This window comes from Bombus terrestris, chromosome 7 (genome assembly GCF_910591885.1).
Source record: "Bombus terrestris chromosome 7, iyBomTerr1.2, whole genome shotgun sequence".
Lineage (NCBI taxonomy): Eukaryota > Metazoa > Arthropoda > Insecta > Hymenoptera > Apidae > Bombus > Bombus terrestris.
The window spans coordinates 23,802,512-23,826,990 of NC_063275.1; the positions used below are offsets into that span (position 1 = coordinate 23,802,512).

Sequence of the window (24,479 nt, forward strand, 5' to 3'; positions counted from 1 at the left end):
GCAATAAGTATGCGTATAACGAAGCGTTTTTAATCGGTTACACTTGAATTTCAAATCAAATGAAACAAAAACGATAATAAAAATGTAAAATGTGAAACGTTGAAATACCATTCGAGGAATTACAAACACTTCGAGCAATCTGCATCTTGACATTTTCTATTTTTTGACTAATTTTAGAAATCGTGCTAGATCGTGAATCTACGTTCGAATACGATTACCAAAGAGCATTCCGCTAAGAATCCAACCGTGCGACGTAATGCCCCGCGAGGTAGATTCCAGCGAAGGTACGGTATTTCAGGTCATCTCGCAACAAGAATGTTGTTGCATCGGAAAAAGGAGCCTACTTCCTTTGGCGAATCGCAATTGTGCAAACGAAATTAACGGCAAAGGTCGTCTTTGCGTTTTCTACGAACACGCTTATTTGTACCGCCTTAACGACCATTAATTACGAACGATCGTGTAACGAGCTCCTTGTCGGAATTTATTAATTCGCGTTTTAAGCGACCTTAAGAAACATACGTAGATAAACATTGTTGGAATCGACGAATCGACATATTTGTCGAAAGCTTAGAAATCTTCGAATCGTTCGTTCGACGCATGTCTATCGATCGATAGGTTCAGAATGTTGCCAGGATTGTTTCGCAAATCGTAAATTATGCTATGGCAATCAGCTAGCGTTGTATATCTGATTCGCTTAATGATCGGTCGTTTGGTTCATCTACGTGTGCCTTCGTTCGTTATTAACGGCAAAATCAATATTTTCAAACGCAACAATTCGGTTGCCTCGTGAAATCGTCTGTTCGTTTCAACGAAACGGATGCGATCACGGTGTCCTGACGAAGAGAACGTAGAACCTGTTCGTCGTAGACGAAGACGAAACACGCGGTAAATATTTTCGTAACATGAAATTTTGAGAACCTCGATATATATATCAGATTGGTTTTTTAATCCCTATTCAATGGTGGCTTTGAAACCAGTCCGATTAATTTCTTTACGCTTCTCACTAGACGTTACGAACGTACGTGAAACGTGATTGTCATTATTAGCATTATATACTGGAAAATGGAATGCTAGGATTCTACGAGAAAAGCGCATGCTTGGGTCGGCTATTTAGTTCAAATTTTGCACATAGTTAGTACATACCATGTGCGATAGCACACGTCTGAACGCACGAACGGGCAATTCGAAATTTTGCCAGCAAGTCATGGCCGAGGAAGGAAGTTTATCGCGCATTTGCTACGATATACGTAGATATACACGCGACAAGCAAACTGTACCATCAATCGATTAATAAAAAAAAGAGATGTTAATGACCCTCGTTTACCTTATTACTCTTCTCTTCGCTTTGCCACCATATATGAGAAACGGAGGACCTTAACGTTACGATTTTCTCTCGCACACACGTCACCCACGCGAAACGAATCAACGACCAGAATTGCACGCGCAACCTTCGCAATCGCGAAGATCATCGCGTCACCGTTAAAACCGGCAATTATTCCCCGATACAAATTTTACGCGCGCATGAGGCAACAGCGGCAGCCAAGCCTCCGCGGAATCATTCACGGTAACCTCTCACTCTCTCCCTCTCCCACGTGTCTTCGTGGTATGGGACCGTAACGGCGGAACGGAGAAAGGAGAAAATCGTGAAAATCTCGCGCGAGTTAAACAGAGACGGACGTACGTGCGGGGCAGAAGGTGCGTCCGAGAAAGAGTGGAAGGTACGATCGGGAACGGCGATCCTTTCTTTCTCCTCTCCTTCTCCCTCTGTCTTCTGGTTTCTCTCTCGTCGGTTCACCTGAGAATCGGGGAATGTCCTCGTGGCGAGAGCAGTCGTCAGTGTCTCGGTAGACCTCCATCTGGAGCCAAGCTCTGTACAGGAAACGATCGACCGTGTTCGTTCGCGTGTCATTCAGTGTCACGTGTGACGTTGAACGTACGCTTGTCGGATACTGAAACGGAAACACGGTGCCGATGACACTGGGAATCCCGAAGGTAGACGAGAAATCACGGTGATCGTAGCCTCCGTCGCCGTCTGCGACGTCTTCCGGTCCCGCGTGTTTCCGATTCGATTTGCCTGCACGGTGATTCGATTGCCTCGCGCCGCCAACGTCTCACCGTGGTCCGGAAATCTTGCCACGAGAAACATCTTGCCAGTGGTATGTGCGACGCGAAGATTTAGAGGAACGGCGTCGAAATGTAAATAGATGTAATGAGAGAATTCCGGCAACGCAGCTTCGATCGTTCGACTCACGCGGAGCGCGACTTGTGATTTTTGAAGAGGAGTTTGGATAGGTGATTGTTAGAAAAGTGATGCTTAATTGGATAGTTCGTAGGACGTGATCGCTTTTTCGTACGGTGATTTGTTTTTCTTCTTTTTTTTAGACAGATTATTTAAACAGATAAATATCTTTATTGGCGTGTATATGCGCGTGTATGTTCAAGTACGATCCACGTCGATGCTACGATGTTCTACGATTCTTGTCTTTGCAATTAAAAATGATATCGCATTTTGAGCGACTTATAGTACACACGTAAGATCGACGACCTTGATAATATGAAATCGATATATGTAAGCGTCACGAGCGGCATTTCTTTGAAAATCATGGGAATATTCCAAATTTAATTCCTCTTTGAGAACAAAGACTCTATGAAGACTCTCTTAAAAGATTTATTTCGTTCGACGCATAACATCATCCGCTTATCGTACCAACTGTTCCATCCTTTGTGCAATCGTAAATTTTCTATCGTTCTACGCTTTGTGTAACCATAATTTCTCCATCGTTATTGTAAAATGTAAACCGAAACACCTAAACCACCTGTTCTTCGACACTTTTCTCGATGATCTTTCGTCCAACTTTAAACCAACGGCGATTAAACGGCGAGAAAGACGCGCGATGCTAAACGTAGGCCGTCACGACCAATTGATGACGGGCATTGTGCCGCTAATAGTCAGTTCGTTGGATGTTAAACGAGGCATAACTCTTTCGCCGCTATCCTGATGACACTGCATCAACACCACGGACTCAGCCGTTGGATCGCAGCGTAACGCGACCACGAAGGAAATTGTTCGAAATGACGGTGGGCTGAAAACCTCGATCGCGGTCCGCGATTTGCGTGCAATTTAATCGAACGATTCAACTGAATTAGACGCACCGGATGATCGTTGCGGGGGCGCGATGTACGTGGCTGTAATCGGGGGGAAATAATTTGTTTGGTCAAGCACCAGTTACGCGAAATCTGATTGGCTGCAGATGATCGATTGGTTTACAGGCCACGCGGAGGAATTAGGCTGGTTATCGTTGCTAATCGTTCGACCGTGATTTCCATCGTGCGGTTCAATGAAAGGCGAACGATGCTGCTTGGCAAAAATTGACCACGTTGTTTGATCGTGTAAAACGAATATTTTATCGCAACAGATGAAATCTTCGTGATTAAATCCGTTTAAATCAGTGTTTAACCGTTGGGTAATCGATCGATGTTGTTTTGCTTGTCTGCTAATCGTGTCTTCAATTACGCCTCGTATCGCAACACAATGTTGCGAATTTCATTCCGGTGCAATTGGCGTTGATTTTTCCTTTAGCAACCAATTAAGGTAATTTCCGATAAAATCTCGATACTCGAAGTAATTGTAATGCACGAAACGTACACGAAGCATATTATATCGATACGTATAAAGATTAAAATTTCGAATAAATCGTTCGTTCGCATTACAATACGGTAAAACATGCTCCGGCGCGGGAAACTGACGCGGTTTTCTTCGATAAATCCGAGAGAGGTTGTGCAAGAACATTCGCGCCAGTCGTTCGTTTCCAGTTCCAGTTGCTGGCTACCAGTTTTCGCGCTCACCTTTAAGATCTGGGCCAGCAAAAATCGGGGACTTTGTCGGCTCACGACAGGAGTGGCTGCACGATGTTACACGACATAACGTATCGCGAGAAGCACGAAAGAGGCGGAAATCTTCGTGGGATGAAGGAGACTACGATTCCTCTTTGATACTAGGATTTCCCCTCCGTTTGCAAATCCACTCTTGCGTACGGTTTAAATTCGCGGAAATCTTCTCCGACAATTCCTTTCGAGGCAAAGGACAACACGTTCCGATCGTGCGATTTTAGGTTTCTCTTGTGATATCGAGGTATCCGATCATCTTAAAATAGGATATTTTTACGCATTGAGCATTTTTCTCAAGTTTAATTGCATTTTATTTGTGTATTCTTACTTTCACGTAGGTTGCGTAATGCGTTACGAATTTTGCGTTACTCTTATCTCTACTTATGCAAATTATATAATATTTCATCGTGATATATACGTGTTGTATCCACAATCCTAGAATACCGAAGCTCCTTCTTCTGGTCATTGAATTTTTCAAAGTATTATTTCAAAGAATTATTTTCTATTCTGTAGATTTTCTATTTTCAAACTCTACTTCTTTACTCCTTTGTGAACCTTCCGTACCTCTTTATGGAAAATATACTATATCACGAGATAAATAATTGAATATTTCAATCTCGGAGCTTCTTCTGGTCACTCTTTTCCGACGTATCCAGGTTCGTTTGTATTCTGCAAATGTATCTTGAAAATTATCTTGAGTTCTATTTGTTCTCTTCTATATACGTAGTCTTACTTACGTCTTTCATGTAAAATACAATACATCAAAATATCGTGAAAATGAGATACACATTTTTATGTACAGTTATCGTACAGCTTATTATTATACTACTATACGACGATACGTAACGTTAAAAATACTCCATACTCACGACTTCTCGAACGACTAGTCGTATAAAATACACAAAAGATATTATAGGTGTATCGTATTACAGGAAACATGGCGCTGCTTGCGTTCTAACTGAATTTTGACGGCGCGTTAAGCCAGGCGCGTCCCCTAGAGGTCATTTCGATCATCGATTCCACAGCGTTAGATCACTTGTTGTCAGTCGTCGCGTGTTCTCGAAAACATTTCTGCGTCAGCGCCTTACTTTCTAACACAAAACGTCCAAATGTTTCCAAATCGTCGCACGAATATCCTACGACCTCGAGCGTCTTTGTTCGCTCGTTGGTATCGCGTACGCCTCGATCGAAGCTTCCAGTCGCGTGTCAACAGCGTTTGCCAGCGAATCTTTCGAACCGTTCCGTGTTTTCAGTGTATCGTTTCGGTGTGTTCCAGCTGAAAGAAGTGTTGCACGAAGTCGACAAATTTTAAGTGGCGTTTCAAGTGCCGCAGGTGCAAAACAATCTTATGTGTTACATGCTGTGCAAGCGAAACGGTTGAGAGAAAGAGAGAGAGAGAGAAAGAAGAAAGGAGCGGGGGAGAACGCCGGGGGAGGAACTCCTTTAGCCAGCTCGAAGAAACGGTGAGTCAAACAGCATGATAAAGTTTAATGGCTCTTGCAACCGGAACTTTTGATGCACGACCGTACTGCAAGTGCTGTTATAGTTTTCAAGATGGCAGTTTCGTGACGTCACCGAATTCTTTATCGTCTATCAGTTTCGTTATCGTGATTAGACTGCGGATTTTTATGCAAATCTGTGTTTGAGAATATTATTAAAAGGATAAACTCTCGGCAGAAAATTGTTTTATCTATCATGTATTATACTCAACGCTATACTCTGGATACTTTATCTATTTATCATGTTATATACAATTTCGTATTTTCAAATTTCCTATAAATGTATAAAAATTCGTGGTACAGTTATGATGGATGGTTGACGAACGAGCTACACCGGTCAGTTTCGTATCGTGAAAAAGTTTTAGTTTTACCGTCACCGTATAGCGGATTTAAGTTTTAAAACGGAATATACACTGGAACCTCCTATAACGCGCAAGTTTATTTTTACGTTTCGCGTTATATACGAATTCCGGGTTATAGGCCATAACGCGGATACCGAAATAAATTCTTTGAATTAACGTAACTAATGTTGTATAGAAATAACTGTCGCAGATAATACATAATTGATTCTATCTGTTTCGTTACAGTGTCTGTCCGTATTAACATACATTGGAATATGTAATTACGTATAATAATTCGTTCTCGATAATAATAATCGCTTGGAAATAATTCATTCGAAATACCAAGTTTAATGGGAAGAATAGAATATAAAAAATGATATCAAAATAATCAAAATAGCAAAGTCCAAGGTAAAGTTACCGTTGAATAATACAAAAATTACGAAATCAATTAATTTTATTTAACTTTCGTACACTGTACGTGCTAAACTATGGACAAGCTTTTCTTGATAAAAAGCATACGAAATTGAAAACAAATGTTTCTACGTTAAATAAACGATGTAATGCATCCGTTTTCGCGTAGAATCTTAATTTTATTGTTCATTCGTTATGACAAGAATATATTCTTTAGGAACCAAACGATCAATCTGGGTACAGTCGATTAGTTTGATTTTCACATTACTCGAATGACTAAATTGACCAGTTATAAGTAGGTAATTGTAACTATAAGTTTTTCTCGATAATCGAAAACGATAAGCAGTTGAGCAGACAACCGACAAGTAATGAAATAAGCAGAGAATTATTTCCGTTCGCTGGAAAGTAACTTTCTGCGGCAGTGGAACTGTATTTGATAATTTTGATATACGAACCGTACGAGGTGGAAAATTAATAAGGGGCGCTGGAAACCTGGTGATATATAATACGTGGAGTTTCGTTTCGTTTCGAAGTAGCTTGACGGAAATTTACAAACGTAATTACGTTTTGGAACTTTATTTAATTCGCTCGTACGTTTGAACCATTTTTAACGTTTTATCCATAACAAGAGAAATTGAATTTCGCGTTTGGTTCGTTAATACCAGAAGAATGCCAGAAGAAAGGAAGTTGTATTTTCTTATATAAGGTCGGTTAATTTATTCTAATATTTCATTTTTAGTTAGTCACAGGTTACTCGCCAAACACGTTCCGCTTATTCCTTCTGTAAGACTAGTTTACAATCTAACACTTGTTCCAAAATGTTGTCGGAAATATTGAAATTTTTACGCTTTTCCTCACCAACGAGTTATTGCTTCTATCACGTAAAGGTACTCTCGGGAGCTATGCAGTTTCCGTTGAAATTATGATTTCATATAGTATCCGTAATAGTAGGAATATTTCAAATGTATAAAGTTACTCTTCCTTGATACTGTTTCTTGCGTGTGTACGTTGAAACAACACCGGCGCGTCGCGTAACAAGAAAGAAGATGGTTCCTTTTGTCAAGCTAAAGCGACGCGACACGATAAATTTTCATTGGGTGGTGTCCCCGTTCTCGAAGAATAAATCTGAGAAACAAATGAACGCACGTGTTTGCACATATGTATGCGCTCGGATGAAATCCTATATGATAAAAGTTAGCCGTCAGTTGTAGCAACAAGTATTAATAGTATTTATTTCATTTAGAATTTTATTTCCTTAGAAAAGATCTTTTTACTAAACGTTTCGGAGTTACAATATTATTTGTTATTTCAATTATTGGATTGGCAACTAAGCGATCGCGGATTTCGGCATTACCACCTAATGACAAAATCCGCGATCGCTTAGTTTCCAAACCAATAATTGACAATATAGTTCTATAGTTACATAATATGCATGATAAAATAAGAAAGAAAATACGAAGTGAAGGTTTTATTTAATTTAAAACCTAGTTAACATTATCGTGTACATTTTCTTGCCATTTTGATAACAGTTTGCCATTTTGATCTTCGCAAAACGATTTTAATAAATCACGCGTTCTCCACGAAAACGAACGAACAAAATTCACTTAACCCGATACTTATTTACTCGAACCATAACCGAGAGAAGTCCCTGTAATAAAAGACACTCGAACGTACGAACTGCTTTTATTTCCGTTTTCATTTCCACCGAAGAAGTGGAGATCCCATACTGAGAAAAACCTTGTACAGAGATGCTTCGCGTTAGCATAATTAATCCACATTTTTACCGCCAAAGTTCTCAAGTACCCTTCACAATTTAAAAACCTGATCCAAACAAATCTTTGTCCGAGCCCTATTTTTCAGTCGTGTTCGCTAAAATATGAATCTACGTAAATATCCGTATTTTAGTAGCGACGAGTACGAAAAAATTGTGTACGTCGAGTGGGTGCTGAGGCGAAAAGTTTGAACAAGCAAATGAAAAATGTGATAATACATCGATCAGTTACAATCGTACTTTTCTAGAGAGCGATCTCGGTTTACTTCGCATTTTTGCCAACGCATCAAAAAGCTAGAACCCAAGCGGAAACGCGTTTCGCTCTAATTTGAATATTTCCACGTGCGACGCGTATTCTGCGCAGCTTCGCGTTTCCAAACTTTCCTTCGAATATATAAAAATCGAATGAAACGCAGGATCCAGACAGAAATTTCTTTCGCTCTTCTTTGCATATTTCATGTATCTTCGTATATTACTCGTATGCAGCTTCCTTTCTCCAATTGTTAGATCTCCCGTAAATGCATAAAAATTCACGGTCTGATCATGACGAATATAAACCGGAAGCAGGATACGGGGCGCGAATCGACGAGGCCAGACGCCAATGAACGAATTTACCGAACATTTGCCTGCTAATTCACCTATGCAAGCCGTGTAATCCGGTTATGTTGTTGAAACCGCAGGAATGTGCGGCTACGTACCTGTGCGGCTAATAGTACCTCTCCTATTCTACGTGTATATACACGTGTGCACGCGTCTATGCGCGTGTACACGGCCAAGTTTCGTACGTACGTCAGTCGCGTGGCCGGTATGCGCGGCTCGACCACGGACAAAAGGGTGAGAAAGAAAGGAACTGGGTCAATGTGATTTCGCGAACTCTTTCCCTAGGCGCGATCGCAATTTAACTTCTACGACCGCGTGTTCTATGTTGTTCGTTGTGTTTTACGAACCATCGTTACCCCATTTCGAGCTCTTCTGCTCGACGCGACGTTTACGCGAAAACAAACCCTTTAATCGGTTTAACTCGAACGATTTTGAGCAACAAACGAATTGGTGGGATTTATCGCGTTTAATTACAAGCGTTTTCGCCTTCTGTTTGTTCGCAGTTGAATATTTGATACCGGCAAAGGTGTCTGTTCTTCTTGTCTGATCACTTTCACTCGGTGACAATATTTTGCCCCTTGTTTGACCGACGCTTGGCAAATGGATCGACGTACACGCTGGAAGAACTTGAATTCCAACTGGTCTTGATATCGTCTTTCTTCGCGGATAGAACGTGTCCTGCCTACGCGAAATCATATTGAACGGGTTAGATTAGTACGAACAGGAACGGTCGTAACGTTACCTTCTATTTACGTAAAAGAGGAAGAAGACGAACGCGAGCTGGAATTTAATTGCAACTGGTTGATGGCCGGTCGCAAGAAAATCTCAACTTTGTACGTATAAACTTTATTATATGTGCGTAGAAAGTGGTGTATATAATAAAATGGGGTATAAGATAAAAGCGTATGTTAAGATTGGCTACTGCAATTGCATGTCCACAGAAACAAAGGAAATTCTTGCTCCTTTCTAACCCATCCTTGTGCAATTGATATATTTTTCACTTTTCCATAACGATGATCGCAAGTTAGTTTTACTTCTCATGACTTCTGACAATACTTACGATTGGAACGATAAAAGCATAAATGGTAGTAACCGCTTTATTTAATTTATACTTCATACAGGATAAAAAATATGATTATTACGATGGAAAGAAATTTTGTACGATACGAATCAATCAATTTATTCAGTGCGTAATCATTGAAGGATGCTTTAATAGAGAAAATACCTGGAATATCATCACGAACGTAACTTTAAATTAACCGAACTTAATACTGCCGATCGTCGTTCAGCCGACGAGTATCGCGATTTACATCGGTTACGCGGATGAACTAAATTTTCATTCAGGGGGTGAAAATCGTGAATGGGGTGGTCGGAGGTAGAAAAAAATCGGGAATAGGGTGCAACGAAATGCTATGGCTCGACTCGATTATCGATTCCGCATCCCCTCGAACTCTCCGTTACGTGTCCCGCAATCGAATTGGCCGGTTTGCCGGGGCTTGCCGAACGTTTGCCCGCCAATTTACTTAGGCACGACGTGCGTGAACCTGCGACAACCTCGTTAACGTTATCGGGTACACGGTAACGTGCAAATGCGCTGCGATTATCGCCGAGTGCAAATTGCGCCGCTTAGCCTATCCCCGAGGTTAAAATTTTCCCGTTTCACATTCTCGATGTAACAGGTTCCGCGAAATTAAGAAAGAATTCGAAATTGGCTTTGTACGATAGTTTCTTTGGTATCGATTCAGAAAGTTTGAAGGTTTTTGTGAAATATAAGTTGGTAATAACATCAGCGTTTATAATATGCAGAGGATTTCCGTTTTACGATATTTTAAGAGAAAATATTTTCGTTCTATGCACGTGTATTGCGATAAATTATTATTTTTGTTGATAAACCTGTTCATATTCCTGTTGATAAACGTTTTCGAATAATATTTTAACGAGTAATTAAACGAGGCTCCATATAAATATTAATTATTCGAGTCCAATAATTAAAAAGGTACGAAAAATGCTTCTGCCATTCGTTGTATTAGATTACGCACAGTAGAAGCAACTCGTCGTTTGGTAGGGTCCGTTTCCAAGAATTTATGAATTATGTTACTTTCCCAGACAGACAAAAGTTGGCGAACTGTCGGGATAACTTCATCCCATAAGGACAGAGTACGTGTGAGTTTAGGTAGGAAAATGGCAAGCAAACGTCATGGCAAGTAACATAATCTGAAAGAAGAGTCAGAGAGAAAAAAGAAGAACGTAGTGGAAGAGAAAGCTTAGAACGGACGGTACATTGAGTGTTGGATTGTCAGAAATTGATTATCGAACGCCTAACTCTATCAAGAATTGCATTAGCGTTCGCTATCGTGTTAAGAGCTTTTCTCTAAGCGAGAATAGGGGAGAAAGTCTTTCCGACGTTATCCTCTTGGAAGTTTTGAAAAGCATATGCGTCATCTAATTCCAAGATACTTGCCAGCCGCGGAGTAATCGTAGAGTGAAATCTCGAGTGGAAGTGAAATCATAGTAACGTAATCAATCATATGGTGATTAATTAAGTTGCCCAGTTTATCATTAAGATTTGTAGTTCCTGTTAGGTTTCCCTGCGCGACGCAGAAACCATTTCGAATATCGTGTTGATTTCGAATTGATATGAACGTAGCGACGTGTCAACGATTATAGCAATTAGCTAGCATTTTATCGTGAATTCCGGAATAATATTTAACGGGACATAAATATCAGAGGTTTCTGGGTCGAGTTTCGAGTAACAATCCAGCACGATTGTTAATTTCCGGCTTGAACGTCGTATCGCGATTATCCTTAGGTGCAAATTGCGCCCAATCTCTTGATACCTCGAAACGGACTTTAGAGTTCTCTGACGTCTTAATGGCCTTGGCTCGCGCTCGTAGCTTCGTTACAGATTTATACAGCCCCCGCTTGGGAACGAAGTTAACTTCTAGCTTAACTGCGGTCGCGAATCTCGTGTTTTGTTTTCTTCGCGGCCGCAACTTCGTTCGACTAGGTCCGAACGAAATTAAGAGAACGCTCTCGACTTCGTAGCATGGTGACCGGCGGATCGAGTAGTTTTACTTTGAATCATGAACGTAAAATCATGTTCGATCTCGCGTTTTGTAATAACACGGAGTCCAACTGTGGAATTATTTATGGGACTGGATAGTCGAATATTTGTCAAGTCTGAATCACAAGCATTTTGATTTTTAAGCAATTTGTTATGGCAAATCGACAAATCTTTATTTATTTTCAAATCGTTCAATTTTGCTAATTAATTGTTTCTTTTAAGCCACGTTATCGACACGCGGTGGGGAATTATATGGTTAATAGGAAGATAAATTAATAATTATAAAATACAATGGTATTTCTATTTAAAAAATTGGAAGCTACTATGCTAAATCAAAAATACTAAATACGAAATCCGATCATGCGCAAGATAAATAAATTCGATATTTGAATTGGCAAACGACTTATGATTCACCATATAGCACAGTACGTATCTCGTTGTAATATCCAGTGGAAGGATAATAAGTTGAGAATAATATTGCAGAGATGAAAAGGTGGAAAGTAATTTTCTTTCAGCGAAAAAAGCTTACCGATGCAATTAAACGATTTAACACTTAATCGATAGAGATCGAACGGTGTATAATAATATTTAAATATAATTTACGCGACATTTGTATGACAATAATTAACGTAGAAGTGAAACATTCTGAAATTAGATCGCAATTCGGTTAACAACGAAATACCGGTATTTATGTCGCTGTGCATATTGCATCGCGTGCTTTTCCCTGCATCGATGTAATAAATTGAATCTCGATTCCGATTGTTTCCCCCGTTGTTAAATATTTACAAAGCTCCGACGCGCGTACTATGTATGTTTTTTCCTGCAATTTGTTCCCAAGCAAACAGAATCGGCGAACGTACGTTCATCAAAATTGCATAAATTTTATCGCAACTGACTAACCAGTGCACCGTCCTTTTTTTTACAAATTATCAACGTATCGACAACCGTAATCTTCGATTCGGCATATTCGTTGCGTAAAAACGTAAAAAAGCGAAGGGTTGTATCGATCGCCATTATTTGGGAACATTTCGTTAATATCGCAATATCGCGGTTACTCTTGTCAGATACTTGATTTCGATATTCGTCGAACAGTGATCGATTTGACGTGTGAATTTATATTGCATCTCGTTTGCAATGGGTAGATCTGTAGGGCTGAATTGGTTCAAATAAGTTGCTCGATAGAGTGGAATGCCAGTTGTTCAAATATCGATTATTGGATGTTTGATTCGATTAAATGTCGAGTGCTGGTTCGATTACTCCCAATTATTTATACGATAAACTGTCCTGTCTGCGTCATCGTTAACTTATTCCTCGCCAGGTTAACCTTACGATTCTATCAACCAATAAATCTAACACTAAGTTTCATTAATTTTGTATGAAATGTCGAGTAAACGTTAGGATATTAAAGTTTCATCCACGTTCTACGTATTCAAGTTCTGTTAACCGTCAGTCAATCTCTTCGACGTAATACGATAATCCCTCTAGTTGAACATTACTCACTTTCGTACGTGTCGTTTTATTTCTCTTACAAATGAATTACGTATATCATATTTCTATTCGTAAGAACTGAAACCGCCAAGATCGGTCTATTTTTATTAACTTCGTATTATAAAAAATTATAGCCAAGACAGCACTCGGTTAACACGCGAGGAATGATTTATATGAAATTGTCCGGCCCATCAACGTTTCGCTAATCACGAATCGTGAAGGATTTTACTCACGAATCGCAGAACATGTCGCCGAAGTTGGATCAGAATTCCCGTAATCTCGGCATCCTTATTTGCATACCGTCTTATGTCAGCCAATCTGGCGCAACAAATACTATAATTCTCGTTACCGCGATACTCGTCCCATTTCCGACACCGCAAGTGCGACAGCAAACAGTTTGAAACGGAACCAGTCGAAACGACTGAGGAAGCGGAGGTCGTGCGTTAAACCGCGAAACGTCGCGGAATAATTGTCATTGCGGTTTCGCGCTTGTCATCGAACCCGTCATTATATCGCGTTCCACGTTGTTTCGCGGGCACAGCGAATCCTGTCATTTTCTCCACGCCGTCGGTCCTCCCTTTCCACTCTTTTCTCTGCCCCTTCTGATTTATCCTTCGTCACGTCCATTGTCGTTTCTCGCGACTCGTCTTTAATAAAGCGACAGCAGAAGGGTTCTCGAGGTTCGAGCATAAATTTTCGAGCCATTCCTAAATGTAGGACGTTATTTCCCCGCTCTGCGATCTACTCGAGGACGCAGATGCTGTCCATTTCTAACGGAAACCCTCTTTCCTTCACTTTTAAGTCGGTACGGAACTTCTGTGTTTCCTTGTATAATATATAGGGTCAGCGAAGAGCTCGTCGTATTTGTCGACTAAACGTTAAAGAGGAAATATCGTAGTGGCGCTAGAAGATGGAAGAAGTACGAAGAATAAGGGTTTCCGAGGACTACGAGAAATTTTACCGTGAGGAAGTAAATAAGTCACAATTATATCGTTATCATTGTCAATCACAGCATGATTTTTTTTTAATATTCTGGGCTTATAAAATTTGTTTAGAGCGATCTTTTAATCGAAAGGTACTAAAGCTTAATCGAATTTTAACGAGAAGATAGTTATAATTTTCTTTATTTTGAATTAATTAATACGCGAATAAAGGACAGTGTAGATAATAAATAATGAAATTCGTAGTCACGCGGTGATCGAGATTGGTATTTTATTTAAGGAACAGCTCGGTGAAGGTGAACAAAGTTTTCGTCTTAACTCGATCTATTCGGGTGAAAATGCTTTAGGTGAAAAATAAAGTTCGAAAATTGACGATTATTTTCGTGAAAGAAAACACCCCACCGAGCGAGTTGAACATTTTTTGTCGAGCGTATAAAGTAGCTTTTGTCAACGTTTTTTAGACGGAAGTGGCGATTCGTTTGAATATTCAAAGAACCTTTTAAAAATGCTGTAAAATTCACCGATCCGTTATAAATTGAAATTTTGAGCAAAATCATCGCGAACGAAAAAGAAGCAACTGTACCGAATGCTTCTCAAACATGTTAAATAATACAATGGACGAAGTAATTAAAAAACTGACCATTTTATTTTTGCACGGGAAAGTCAATCGCAAAGTTCCACGATAAATTCCAGTCGATTTTCGTGATAATCGATTTCACGTCGGCGTGTTGATCGCTTAAAAATTCATGCTCGACTATGGTCAGATTATTCAAACGACGTTACGTCGAAGTCTTTTCAAAAGTAATCACAGTCATAGCGACTTCTACGTTTATTCAGGCTGCTGGTCGATTAATCGATTAATGGTATCGTCGATTTTAATTCGTACTTTCAATATCATTGCGTCGCGTCGCTTTGCTGAAAGAGCGACACGTAAAAATAAATTTCTCAGGAAACAAAATTTGAAACGAAAAACTCGAAGTAAGAAATTATCGACGATTCAACTATTTAGCAGTGAACAAATCGTCTTCCTCTTACGATGTTATTGAGATATGTATAATTTTGTGTGTTTGACTAGATTGACCGCGTAGTAGTGATACATGTATGTGAATATGAGTGTATGGAAGTATGCGTGTACGCGGCGTCTCGGAAACAAAGGAATGTAAACTGTTCAGTTAACAGTTTGGTATGGAAGAAGTGCAAGTGTGTATCGACGAAGATCCTGGAAATCGTTTATTAAATAAGTCTAAAACTATTTTAATATGAATTCTAATCGTAAATTCATTGTTCCTATACCATTATTTCGGCAATTAAGAATCAAAATTCTCAACAGATATAATATCCTTCAGGGTGTCTCGCAAAGTATCCAAGCATATCCCTTGCTATTAAAAAATGAGTAGAACGTTTTTTCATAATTTCATAATTCTGCGAACTCGTTGCCCTCGTACCAAATCTGTCAATATCGTAACATCAGCATAGAAACAAGGAAATTTTCAATATTCAACAACAAAGTATCCAATAATTACCAGCGAATATTATTTTCCTGCGAATATTAAAACAGGTATTATTTTACGTTGCGTATGATAAACATGCGGTAATTAAATTCTCATTATCATTAAGTTTTTCTTCGCGTTTCGTATCGAAATTCGAAATATTTACCAGGAGCCAAAGCTTGCGGCTCATTTGATAAATAACGCGATAATTAACAATGATGTTTAAAAGTCATTTAACCCGCCGCACCGTCGGACGCATTTTATCAGTGCGATACGTAACCGATCGAATGCTGTCGGAATAAATTCAAATTTATTCTGGACACGGTGAGGCGGCCGAATCGACGTGCAAGCGTGGACCGTTTAAAAATTCACGGCCCGACTCTGTGGTCAGAATAAAAATTTCCAGCGACGCGGCCGGACGATGAAGGTGTCGTTGCGTCGATTGTAGAAACAACGAGTGCCGTGCGATAATTGCTCCGCGATCGACGCGCGTACCGTGCACGCTGTTCCGCGTATATGCCGACTGCCACGTTTAATTGCGTCTATCTACGTTACGAACCACAGCGATATATTCAATCTAATACCTTCTAATGCTCGCTGACGAGCCACGCTCGCTCCTTTCTTCGTCCCTGTCACGTAAACGGTGTACGATAATTTCTCTCTTCTCCCTCTTTTCGTCCTTCTTTTTATGTCGTTTCTGCGTCGTGTTACTGTTGAGAATTGTGGATTTTAATCGTCGAAATAAATATGTAAGAACATTTAGATTACACTTGGGATTGATATCAAAATAGTTTTAGATTTATTTAATATGTGATTTACAAGATATTCGTCGATTGCATTTGCACATGTCTCAGCACTCTCTTTGTCTCACCATCTTCTATACCACGCTACCAACGCAGTTGCATTCATCCGTTTTACGAGACTCTGTGCACGCACATATTCCCATACTATGTGTGTCACTATTACGCGGCTAATCTAGTGTAGCACACAAAATTACACACATCTCAGTAGTTACACTATGGTTAAAGTGGATTAAAGCGTATTGGGACAAACTGGTCTTTCCGATAAGTGAAACGTCTGAAGAGTGCGTATACATAAATCATAAAAAAATTATATGTATACGTTATATATTTAGATATATTGATATTATGAGTTGATCGAACATTTCGATCATGTTCTCCTCGTTGCGTTTACATGGTAACGATGGAATGAGAGACTGTGGAATTTTGCAGCATTATGGCTAAATTAGCGGTTCTCTTTATTGGAAGGTAATTACGTGTTTACTTGTTTGTTGATGTTGTTTAGCGCGTACAGTGGAATTTGTTCGAACGGAATTTTACTTATTTTCTGTGTGATTGTGCTATGTAAATGTAGGATAAATTTGTGACATTTTATTTAATGATATTATTTATTATTGATTGTTAGTTATATATCTGTTTAGTGCATAGAAAGGCCATCTATTTGAAGGAAATTTAAGTTAGCGCTTGATTAAGTGTTTTGTCGATTAAACATTCAACTTCAATCGTACGATGCTCCAATAATTTCATATAAACGGAATTCTGCTATAACGAAGATTCCATTTCTTTGTTGAATAAATTGCCCGAACCGTAAGAATGTACTATTTGTCTGTTCACCGGTTTATCACATCGTAAAAGACTTTATAAAACGTAATATTGGACAAATTTTTGTAACAAACGTCCCAGTACGTTCAACGACCATTATTTGTATAAAGGAACAACCGATGAAAGGAGAGGCGTAGTTACGTTAATATTCAAAGTTTCCGCAAAATTTTCAACAAACTACTATTTAACAATGAAACGAATTTAAGTGACAAAGAAATTCGTTCAGCAAAATGCACTCCGCCTTTTGCGGACCACCAATGAACAACTGCTAACAAAAATAACAAACGATAATTAAATTAATATAACTGCGATTCTCTAGGTTTCGATCGTATTATTAGTACGTCGCGCTTTCTTCCAACTTTCCGCGACCACCCCGGTTCGATAAATCTTTGATAAGTTAGAATCCACTATGTTTAGGAAACATTGGAGCAAAGCGCAACGCGCTGATAACACGATTGAAACCCGAATAACCGCAAATGTCTCATCGGACAGTCGTGAAAGTTTAAAGTTTGAAATAATTAAATTGCTCTTGATACACAAGCGTCCCGTAATCCCATAACGTATTTTACGATCTACTTATAACAACGCGTTTCACCAATACAGACACGTATCAAGGAATAAGGGAAATATCGTAACAAAACTCACCATGTGTCTAGAGCGTAGAGGAACGTTCACCGTCTGACTATCTTTTTCTACGTCGCCCAATGATATCGTGGAAACGCGTGAATTCGAGGCCTAATTACAGGGGCAGTGCAACCGTCTCGATACCTCGAACGGTAATGCTTTCTAATGCCTGTCAACCGGATGCACGTGTCCCTTTGTTCTAAATGCATACGAAGCGAAGCAAAAATTGCACGCTCGATCTCGAGGCGTTTCGCGATTTTGCAACGTCGATTATCCGCGATACGCGAGATAAGCGCGCGGATTTTCCGCTCGCGACAGAAACCGGAACATTCCAAGAGGAATGTAGAGGGAATTCGGGTCACCCGGTATATTTTCAATGGAAACCAGAGATCGCGTTAACCGGCTTCCCACTCACACACCGGTGGAATAATTTCGTCGCAACGGCTTTGTTTCGGAACGCGAGACGTCGCAAAAATGTTAACCCAAATTGGAGGGTGTTTACGAAAACACCGTGGAACGAATTTCATTTCGCGTAATTAACCTCGAGAGCGGAGCCACCAAAGTGACGAACGAGGGGAATAGCAAGCTAGACAACGAACGAAAAAAAAAAGGAAGATAGAGTTTGAAATTTTTCTGGGCCGCGGTCGTTGCCTTTTGACACGAACGAATTTTTACCCCGCTAATTGGCTTTCTGCTTCTTGCACGTTGTTTCCTTCCGAGTGGCGGAACGTTATTGCGAAAGAATTTCGAAGTTTTAACTCTGGAGAAAAGTTTTTAGCTCGAAAGATTTGAATTCCCGTAATGCGAGATTTCAAAATCTGGATTATTTAAATTTGTTGGCGCGAAATTTAAATTTCGAAAAATTTAGCTCCCGCGTTCGATTTTTCGATCTTCCTCCATTTTAAAACGCTCATACGTGAAGCTATAGGCGTTTGTGTTATCACGTTAAGTTCAAGCATTGCGTAATAATTTACAGATAATGTTGTAAATTTTTCAAAATTTAAACTCTTTGCTGTAGAACTGTGTCGATATATATGATCATCTTGTGAAAATTATTCTTCGTTTATTAAAATTTCTGTAAATTTGTTTCTCAATTGACGCCGGCGAACCAAATACAGCGATTACGCGAATTGTAAAATTCTATTGGAATGGTCGATGCGTGACCAGACAATATCCTATTTCAACTAGGGTGCCGTTTAACGTTAACCTGATTGCGCGAAGTTACGAAACAATTATGTAAGGTCGCTATGTGACAGTGAATGCAACCAGGTGGGTTTATTGTTCCGTCGTCGAAGGTATAATGGTTTGTGTACTTCCTTCTGTGTGATCGCGGTGAAAATGCATGGCTGACGCAAGAAGCAAATACCTTGACGATTTATTTTCCTGCGCGACGCATGGAATTCGTCGTTTGTAAGGTGTGTGCAACGTAAACAGACGTCGTACGGTGTTCCATGGTGATATAACGTAGAAATTTTCGTTGCTTCGCTTCAAGGAAATAAATAACAAACGCTTAAGTAAGCCACAATTTCAAATCATGGAAATTTACCTGGGAAAATACATTTATCGAGAAAAAATCAATCTTCAAAAGTATTAATTACGTATCGCTGTTATAATAAATCATTTTGAAAGATCGTTACTTGTCGTGAAATAAATGTATGTTGTTCAAACGCAATTACCAACGATCGATTGACATAAAGTTCCATAACGATCAATTTGTCGATGTGGTATTCGAGATAATGAATCCATTCGTTAGCTTGATTTGATATTTCTATTAAGATTCCGGGGATTAATTTTTCAACGAATACGTCTCTTCTATCATATTTCCATTGGAAGAAAAAATGGAGCCGCGTATGCAGTTTGTACAAAATTTCCTCCCCATTTTTCCTCTCCTGATATTCACTTGTTGTCGAATATTTTTCGCTGTATTTAATTATGCGTTCGCTGGTATCGGATATCGCGGTTGAGCGCAGAGTCAGAGTAATGGCTGGAAACTCGTTTAGATCGTCGATATCTTGGACTTTCGGACAAGAAACGGCTTAATTAATCGCACGGCAATTGGCAGAGGAAAAACGAGTTGTTTCGCGTTCGAATCACGCGGGCAAGAAGCCAGAAACCATTGGGGCATCGTTAACGGTAATGCGATTCAGAGCAGATATGATTTCAGTCGGCGGGAATGCAGACTGTGTTTCTATAAATCACGATGAGAAAGGAAAGATCAGTGAAGTGACTCGTTCCTTACAAATAACTGTTTCAAACCTGTCTAAGGCGAGACGTAAACTAAATTGCAAGCGTGTTCTAAATGCCTGTCGAATGACGAATAATTTTAAATGAACGTTACCTCTGGTTCAACTATTGCACAGAATTGGATGGAAGGAAATGCTCTGAGACGATACAGGTACGGACAGTCGTTAGCGATTCGACGATGAATTATAAAATTGGATCGTTTAGAATATTTAGGAATTAATTATCTATGGCTTGTAGTTTTTTAAATGTACTGTAAAGGAAGGACTGGTTCTGAATTAATATTATACGGCGTCGAACGAGACTCTAGCTCCTTACGACTACCAATACTCGGTATCTAGTTACTCGTTGCTGTCGTCAAGAATTGTGAACTTATTTTACGATCGTACTATATCACTCGCACGTATCGTATTCCTAGTGAAACAATAAGAACAACATCTCTTTCATACGATACTTTGTTTTCGAGAAAATGCAGTTTGAAAATTGATCAAGCGCAGGTGCTCGAACACGTTTAATTCCGAACTGGACGAGAGTAAATAATCGACAGATAATAATTACTTGATAAATATACGTCATAAATGATAATTAAACGATAGATAAATATACATGCGATAATTGAACGTTATTCGATGTAAAACTACGTGTCATTCAACAGCAATATATTGCATGTCTGCCAGACGGTTTCTATGCAGATCTGTACAGCGCGTAATATCGCAAATCTCGTTAATATAACAAATTTTGCCACCCTGTAACGCTTAGTGAATTGACTGAGGATGCGGGTAGAAGCTAGTCGTCTGGTTGTGACGAACAAGTCTGCGATGGAATTTCAGAGAAGATCGTCAAACGTCGTAGATACGTTTGAAAGCATCTGAGCCGGGCTGTACCATCCGAGACGATGGCGAAACTTTAACAACGATCACGATGGAACCCATTTAAGAGCGTGTAGAAGTTTGTTAGACCGTAGTGGACACGATAGGATTCCTGTAGATATCCAGATTCTGGTAAAGCGTCGCAAGTGAATCGCAGTCTTTGTTGCTTATTTTTAATCGTCCTCTAACCACCATCTTTTAACCCGCAAAGTGAGAAAGTCGCACAAACCGTATCACCCTCTTAGGCGTAATAGATTTTTTATTTAGAGCTTCCTTCATTTTTCACATCTCGTTCTATCTCTTCTGAAAATAATTTATGCAGGTAGCGTGCATTGCATTTGTAAATCTGCCATTGACAATGTTTAATTCCGTTCTTCCTCTAGCATTCAATTGTTTACACGTCGTTGTACTTCTTCGGAATTCTATTAATTGTAAGTTATTTTCATTTGCAAACGAGCGTAATTAAAACTGATTTATCTTCAGTATTGTTATACTTATTTTGAATTTTGTAATTATAAATATTTTTGCTCAAGAGAATGCTCGGTTTAACGTTGTTTCGATCATGTTCCGTTCGATTCGTTAAAGATTTGTTTCGCTCGTCGTTATTTGATAAATCTTCGTATTGTTCGAACGTGTCAGATAATGGTTTGTCGTAATATGTAAACAAGTGTAATAATCGATGAAGCTTCCTATCGCTACAATAGCGTATTCGATAATTTGTTGCGTATTCCAATCAAGTAGAAGCGATTGTGTTCAATCGAGGTGTTCCAACTGCATTCTACCTGATTGGACTAACTTTGATCGTGTTTAAGTAATTCTATTGACGTTTCGCTTTGTCCGTTGAATTTTGATTGTCTAGTAATTTGGTCAGACAATCTCAGTCCTTTCCAACACCGTCGGTTATATCTACGCTTACGTCTGTCGATTCTTTCGCTATTTTCGAAGATTTTCCAATTTTTTCGGCTTTCTTTTTGAACTATGATCCGCAGGTTTATCCTATTCTGTCTCTGTAATTATACCTTGTGTCTATTTACAGCGATAGAAATGAAAAGTTCGTGGTTCCCCATACAATCTATGATATCTGATCGTAACATCGCAAGACGTCCTTTAGATTTTAACCAACAAATTTTTGCCTCTCTCGATGAATACCATATGCCGAAGTTTGAGAGCCTTTCTCGCAATTTTCCGTATATAACGATCATTCCAGAAACAGAAAGGGAATACAGCGGTTGCAAGAAGCATCTCTGCGCCGTTGTACTTATTATAGCGTTTATATGATAATTATTCAACGCCAAGTATATTAAGTTTCATATTATTCTGACTCTCATTACTTTGGTTACTTTCATACGGCGACAACATTTTGATGCTACTATTAGGTCGTCCGAAAAGTTTCCTTCGTTTCATAAGGTGATAATAGACGAACAACAATTTCTATTTTATATTATTTTATTGAATTAGGTGTGATCCATTTCGTTCTATTTCTATTATGTTCGTGCATAATTCAATAAACCAATATAAAACAAAACACATTGTGCGTCCATTATTTCCTTATAAAACGAAAGAAACTTTTCGGACTATTTAATAGGACGAAACACGGACCTGATGAAAGGACGCTTTCTTGGAAAGTAACGTTGCGTACAAATTCTTTTTTCAATCCCTTTCAGATTCCAGACGACAGAACCGCACGGTCGGACAAATCCAACGGTTGTTCTTTTCTTTGCACCGTCGAGCCATTAATTGCCCGAATTCGTTTAAAGTGGTCCCCTCGTTTTTGCCTGTGTATGTATCGAGAACCGTTTGGTCGGACGAGTCTCGAGCAATTCGCGAGTAATTGAAACGCACGGGCTGCCTGGTTTGGCTCGCAGACTTTATTAAACTCGAGCGGCAATGAAAGTTTACGCACGGCGTTATTCTTTTTAAACGACCGGCAGAGAAAGTTCTCCTCTTGGCGAGAACGGCTCTGCTATACGCGGCTGCGATAAAACCTATCCTGGTTACGAGACAGCGAAGAGCTATCGCAACGATGCGGAAGCCAAGGAAGCCGACATGTCGCGGTACAAAGCGGCCTTACTTAAACCGTCCTGTCTGACCACCGCAATGAGTTCCGTATTTCGATTTAATGCGTATCGCATTATGCTTACGCAAACATCGTGTATGCTTGACAATATACATATAGCGTGTTGTTATACGCTGTTACTCGAGGACCACACGCTGCTATTTTATGACACGACAGTCCGTTATCGGGTTTTCTTTTATGCAACGAATTTTAAATTATCGGAATTTCCAAGAAACATTATGTAGGATCGAGATTATGAATTACTGTAAAGAGATTACAAAATATGTATATGTAGCGGCACTCGACAGCAATTAGCGTCGGACGTTGGGGTCCTGGGGTTCAAATCCCGGCGACCGTAGTCCGATTTTTCTTTCCGCGACACAAAAATGAGAAGAAAATGCAGAAGTACCCCAGCAGCGACGTCTACGTCGCAGCAGACCCTATCTCGGCCTCTACACCAGCAGTAGCACTATCGCCATAACTATAGTACACCTCCTATAGAAAGAATAAAACACAACGATGAGATATAAAATATTATGGTAACGTACGGTCTGATGGATGTTCTTTCGATTTGTTACGAATTATCGACTAAAGAGCAACCGGTCAGGTCAAACCGATCGGTCGATATCGCGTACCTCGAATGAATTAACGCTCAAAGTAGAGGAGGTTTAATATATCGCGTGTTAGAGTAATCCAGCACTGTGTTGAACTAGTTGTATAAACGTAACGTGTGACGTGATGCACAGCTGTGCTAAGATCTTGTTGAGAGTGTGAAGTATTTCACCCGTACGGTACGATGTCTGACGACGAACTGTCCTTCTGCGTTGCCGATTCTCCTTACCAGTCGTTGGGTTTCGTCTGTCTGTCGTGCCCTTCCAGCTGGTCCTTTCCCGGGGTTTTTCACCTGAACTCGGAGTCATTAGGTTTCCAGCTCGGGGAGGGCGTGTAATTCGGAATTTCCTAAAGAAGAGATAGGGCCTGTCCGTGCCATAAACGGACGGCCACTCAAAATTCCGAACAGGGTTATTTTTCGACGCAATTATATTCTTCTAACGTCAAAAAGCATGTGTAGTTTGAATAGAATATGTAAGAGGTCTCATTGCTGATACGTGATTTCTCGTTTTAACGATACGTTAAATATCTTCTTGAAACATTACAAATTCTTTTCATTTACTAAAACGAGGGCAAGATTGATTACGATGAATTTTATTGTGAACAAGTATTTGTAATATCCAGTGATTTTACAGGTACGTGTACGTTATATTTTGTAGAAAAATAAAAGCCGTTTATTAAAAGATCCCGCTGTGAAAAGGTTCAAATTACGTTCAACCAAGTTTTTCTTTATTTAAAGTCGTATATTCTACGTCTGTTAACGATAATGTCTTATTATTTCGATTTCCCTGCCAAATATCTACGTATCTTAAACGTATATATCAAGTTGCTCGAAAAGTTTCTTTCGTTTTATTAGGAAATAATAGACGCACAATTTTTGTTTATTTTATATTATTTCGTCGAATTACGTACGATCCATTTTATTCTGTTGAGATAAACACCGCGACATTTTACAGACTTGG

General features: G+C 39.5%; 1 protein-coding gene across 4 annotated transcripts in view; it reads left to right on the forward strand.

The window, feature by feature from the left end:
* LOC100643365 overlaps positions 1-24,479 on the forward strand; it is a 195,183-nt gene that overhangs the window by 33,026 nt on the left and 137,678 nt on the right. For 3 of the 4 annotated variants that reach the window (XM_048407661.1, XM_048407659.1, XM_048407660.1), the window contains exon 2: positions 5,165-5,351. The gene's annotated coding sequence lies outside the window, so the exon portion shown is untranslated. Of the gene's footprint in view, positions 1-4,883; positions 5,352-24,479 lie in introns of those variants that run through there. The other variant, XM_003396912.4, reaches the window with a different exon arrangement.